Here is a 5,771-nt window from a genome sequence, read left to right on the forward strand (position 1 = left end):
TCTCCGACTGGCACGTCTTGCCAGGTGCAAACAGCATCTACCGTACAGAAGACAAGATTGGGATGGCATTGTGCTCACTAACGAGTCGAGATTCACCTGGATAGCTCAGATGGCAGGACAAGGGTGTACAACCAGCGAGGTGAACGGTATGCTGACGCGTGCCTTGTTCAACGTCGACAGTTTGGTGGCGATAGCGTTATGGTACTGGGGATCATCACATCGCATGGTCGGACACAACTTGTCATTGTCAATGGCAATCTGACAGGTCTGCGATACGGGGATGAGATAATTGGACCTCATGTGCAGTCGTTCTTCCAAGGACAGAGGCGTCACTTCACGCTTCAGCAAGATAATGGCCGTCCACATGTCGCTCGTGTTGTGACAGATTTCCTGAGGCGACAGGGGGTATTCGACCCCACAGAGGGTATTCGACTGTACATGAAAACCGGATGTTGCACCTCGGCAACAACCCATTTTCCACTGTACAGTTTTCCAGGGACCACCCAGGTTTCACGTTCTCGGTTAGTTTAAGGTATTCCCCATCTTTAATAAATGCAACACCTTAAATATGACGATATAACGTGTTTCTCCACCTATTTGGAACCAGATGATAATGATAATGTTTCTGTTTTTGTCATAAATGCCTATTTCAAGCGGCTCTCCGACTGAAGCTGACCTAGCGATCACGAAAAAGCTTGATTTACACCTGATATTACACAAGTGATGACCACACGGTGCTTTTGTTCACTTTTACAACAAAATTAGTCTTATTCAAACTCCTGTGTGAAGCTTTAATGCTTATTTCTTAACATTTAGCGAGAAACATGGCAAAATATAGACTGTACGTCTAAACAGACTCTACTATAACAATAGAATAACAATCTTCGCATTCCTTTCTCTCTCCAGACGAAGTTCCTCCCTTGTGGCCTCCAACTGCTGTCTATAGTCCTGGGCCTAGATTTTCGAAGCTCTCTTAGCGCTAAGATAGTCGTAAGTTAATGTTAATGTATGGCACGTACGACTATCTTAGCGTTAAGAGAGCTTCGAAAATCTAGGCCCAGATGGATTGTTATCTTTAGGTTACCATGTACAGGCGATTTAGTGCCTCACTCGGAGAGTGTGGGTTTGAGTGGGTTTGGGATCTGATTATTTGGAGGAGACTCGTGATATAGTAAAGTCCAATGAATTGCTTAAATACATGCCTAGTTGTCTATCAGTATGAGAAACCTCTCTCGGCCAACGTTTTGTTTTTTCAAGGCAGGCATCTGTATATGTAAATACGGTAGATTCTTTCATGAAGATACGACGTGTAATTTGAATAGAACGTGTGTAGTTTGCATTAACTGTTGTAAGGGGACATAAGTCAACATGTCATTGTGCTATAACACGAAGAAAATTAGAATTCATTTCTTCAGTCTTAATTAGTTTTATTCAACATAATATAAATGTTACAAAATATAACATAAACATCTTGAACAATCTACAATATTTAAATAACATTTGTGTATAAATATATTTATAAATATATAGCATAACACCCTTCAACATGTTTTTTTTCAAATATGAAAACAAAAATTCTATAAATGAATCGGGTTTAAATCGTGAAGCAGAAGTGTTTTTAGTTGAAGGTTGAAGCATAGGGGTTATGGAGAACGGGAGATACGCAGGTGTGGCGCGAGCTTGCTCGGTCAAGAGATAATACAAGCAGATGGAAGGGTTCTTTCTTCAAGTAAAATTATGTATTTCACTGCATCAGATTTCAACGGGAGACATTTTGGTGCTGAAGATGAGCTACAGGTACGGAAGTGTAGCTTGTACTTGAACATACGTGTGAGTCTAGATGACCAGGGGACGGCAGGTGTTAGAGCAAGGGGATCATCAGGATGGTATTGAGGATGATGGAAGAAGACTGGTTTTGACGGAAAGATTGTGGAGATTGCCACATCCAGTCCATCCTGTCTAATTCTCCCAATCCATTTATTCATGGCGTCTCCTACTGACAACAGAACCTCTAGACATCCGCCCACTCTCGTGTTTTGCCTGGTGATCGACTGGGACACTGCCGACGGAAGATGTTCCATGGATTGGCGGTAAAACAAGTGGGATCCTGCTACGTCGTCGGCTGGGAGCGTCTTTCCGGGGACCTGATGGTGGGGTGGGGCAGATGCTCGCGGGGGAAGGCAGATGTGTTGGAGAGTTTCCTCCCTTCTTCTCTAAGAACGCTGTCTGCTTGGAGACGTTCACGACTTTATTGTTGTCTGAGATTGGCGGCAGAGATGTCGTCTGCTCATTCCTAGTTTTACCTGTATACGGCCGTCTTCGCGGATGGCCTTCAACTGGAGGAGATGGCATCTTCGGGGTCATTGCTGCCCTCTTCTCCTCGAGTACAAGCATCTGTCCGTCAGCATCGAAGCTTATAGCTTTGAGTATGTTGTTTTCTCTCTCAAGGCGAGTAATTGTATCGTTCATCCGGTTCATCTGCCTCTGGTAGGTATCCAGTTTCTGGAATCGAGCCTTGAGGTCGTTGATCTCAGCCTGGTCCATGGTCCAGCTGAGTTTCAAGTTATTGTATTCGACCCGGTAGTGTTCCAGATCCTTCACAATCTTCGCGTTCCTTTCTCTCTCCAGACGAAGTTCCTCCCTTGTGGCCTCCAACTGCTGTCTATAGTCCTCGTTAAGGCCCATGAGATGATCCACAAAGCTGCAACAGGGAGAAAGAACATTCGGATAACGTATGGAAATGGATGGATTGTCTATTGACTTGCCCTTAAAAGTGTTCCTATGTTTAGAAGTTGAGTATTTGGCTTAACGTGGCACAACACACCTTTCCTCAACGTTGATTCTGTGACACTTTGGAGAACTGTTGACATCAGACTGCGCCACACATTTCTCTGTGTCATCTACAGCTTGACTGCCCGTGTCAGCATCTGAAAGGTTTATAATCCCATATTTGGAAAAGGGTACAGAAGAATATAAATGTCCTATATTTTTTGTTAACTGTATTTTCAATTTGTCAGGTACAGATACTGTCTCATGACAATGTTTTCCAGTTATCTCATGTAAAAGTTCCATGTTTCGTACCATATACCATGGGTTCACTCACCGCTGACTGGGGGAAGGGATGTGGATGGCGACTCCGGGATGGGGGACAGGACCTGTGTTCCTGCCCTCATGGCCAGTCTGTGTAGGTACCGGCCCATCTGGGGAACATAGAAATTATACAGAAACATACGTCAAGAACACACTGATTCTACTCAGAAAAATAAACCATATGTATTGTATATGGGCAAAAGAAAATGTACCGAGTTTACCGTATTTTTTATCAGTATAACGCAAATTTAAGATGTCCTCAATTTGAAAGGAGTACGTTAGACAAAATCGGATGGCAGGTTAGTTTCTTTGCCCTTCTGTTCAGTTTCCATACATCAGATGGCCAGGGTCTTGTTCATTGTGCTTCAGTGAAGAGTTATTTCTTGGTTCAGTCAGAGTACAGTACTGTGTACACGGAACATTTTCGTGTTTTAATGAAGCCGACCTTTTAACAATAAACCCAACTACATGTACTTGACTTTGCTGTCGTTTGTCGTTTTGTTCACTGGCCAAGTCTCTGACCCCCACGCAAAAGGAAGATAGAGAACTACGTATATACATACAACATGATACATACAACATGATACATGATACATACAATATGATACATACAACATGATACATACATATAATAGGCACAAAACTAATCTTCGTAAGATTCCGTAATCCTAAGAAATCTCCACAAACAAATAACCGAGCTTTGGCCGTACTGTAAATACTTACCACTGTCTTCTCATTAAAATGATGGACTCAAATACTTCTTTTAACTGTTCCAAATCCGTATTCCGTAGATACCGGTTGTGATACAAATGCTGGACGTGCGGACAAACAGAACTACTCACCACGCCTCCGACGTGTGATTGTGATGACGTCATGTCACGTGATACCTTGTCGCTGAGGAAGTAGAACACAACGCACGTTGAAATTTGCCGCTCGCGTAACTTACAAAAAGATCGCTAGGATCACTTTGTGGAACGGTGCCCTGATTGTTAGCTGAATCACAGAATCAGTTTCTGACCGAATGGACACCCTCATGTCAGTTATACATTTTTCTTTATGTATTTTATTTGTTTTGAGTACTGTTTTCTTGATAGCTTCATCTACACCATTCGTTGTAAATTGCTTGTATGAAGAGAGGCAAGGATTTTTTGTTGTTTTATTCATTTATTTATACTAAAACAACGGTTTATCTAAACCTGACTACACTGGGTATTTGTTGAGGTCCAGCGATTGTTCAGTGACATGTAGGCACTTTAACTAGGACTTTGATCCTTCAGTGCATGAATCATTTTGGTCAAACCGACCTGTGTTTGTCATATGACTCCAGAAGTATTAATTATCCGGCATTCCACTTCGGCTTTAACCAAATATAACGACTATTTGGGACATATTGTTTTACACAGCTAATACGAGGAATTAAGACTGAAATGTTGACATAGAACGCTCCTAAAACCTACAGATTTTCGCAGTTTGCACGAAATTACAAATACAGTCCTACTGAAAGGAGCAGTTTCGAGCTGTTCAAAGCCGATGGATCTACTAATGTCTGTGAGGAACAACGGTTCCCTATTGTGATTTCTGTGTCTTAAGACTTACTGGTCCATGAGTTATCTCGCAAAATGGTAATTCAGCTGGGACCGGTATACTTACTTATGATCTTCAGTTTATTTATAAAAAAGGTTTACTTTCAAAATTGAATTGTCTCTATACAGATAAAATTAGGAGCAAAGTTTCAAAGTATCACACAACGATTACAATATTCGAATCTACTCTTGTTCATATCTGTTCGGTGTCACGAAGCTGCTACTGTTCACATATGTTCAGTGTCACGAAGATACTCCTGTTCACATCTGTTCAGTGTCACGAAGCTACTCCTGTTCACATCTGTTCAGTGTCACGAAGCTACTCCTGTTCACATCTGTTCGGTGTCACGAAGCTACTCCTGTTCACATATGTTCAGTGTCACGAAGATACTCCTGTTCACATCTGTACGGTGTCACGAAGCTACTCCTGTTCACATCTGTTCAATGTCACGAAGGTAAAACGTACACTGTCATGTATTTGCGGCTTATATTTCTGTGTCTTCCCTCAACGAGAGACAGGTTTATTTATATGTTTGCGAAATATTGAAGCAAGGAATCATATTGTTTCATTTCATCTCGGGTATCATGCCGCAGATTCCACACCTCAGTATCGTTTCATATTTCTCAAACAAGAGCCATATAGAAATCTACCCCCTCAATTATATTGCTAGGTATAACTTAATTTATAAGTTGCAGTTTGCCGACAAATAAGTGATTTGAAGATAGCAATGCCTGCAGTTGTATCGCCTTTATCCACGAATTCTCTTTTCACACGTGGTCGTATAACTACTCATCACTCGTATCCCATGAATCCACCGTACCCTCACTTGTAGCCAAAGGAGATAAGAACAACCAAATATTGGCACTTTGCAGGTTGATTTGACAAGAAAAGTATATATGATACCTGGAAATCCCGGAATAATACCATGTGTTACATTCTGTTAACAGCGGTACGCACTTGCATTGTTTAATTTCTTTTTGTGAATGTATCAAACTGACAGAAATATTAATGCCCCTAAATGCATTCACATCAGAAGCCGACGCGACGGAAACCAGATGATCGGTATGCCTATGACGTCATAGACGAGGAGTGACGTC

At 41.8% G+C, this 5,771-nt stretch overlaps 1 long non-coding RNA gene across 1 annotated transcript; it reads right to left on the reverse strand.

Moving 5' to 3' along the window:
- Positions 1 to 2,857: 2,857 nt before the first annotated feature.
- Positions 2,858 to 3,905, reverse strand: LOC124262056. Its single transcript, XR_006894494.1, has 3 exons — positions 3,814 to 3,905; positions 3,104 to 3,200; positions 2,858 to 2,927 (listed from the first exon to the last, which is right to left on the reverse strand). It is a non-coding gene; the product is annotated as an uncharacterized LOC124262056 (long non-coding RNA).
- Positions 3,906 to 5,771: the final 1,866 nt, after the last annotated feature.

The sequence above is a fragment of the Haliotis rubra genome, unplaced genomic scaffold (genome assembly GCF_003918875.1).
Source record: "Haliotis rubra isolate DU_JTF1 unplaced genomic scaffold, ASM391887v1 Scf82, whole genome shotgun sequence".
Taxonomy (NCBI): domain Eukaryota; kingdom Metazoa; phylum Mollusca; class Gastropoda; order Lepetellida; family Haliotidae; genus Haliotis; species Haliotis rubra.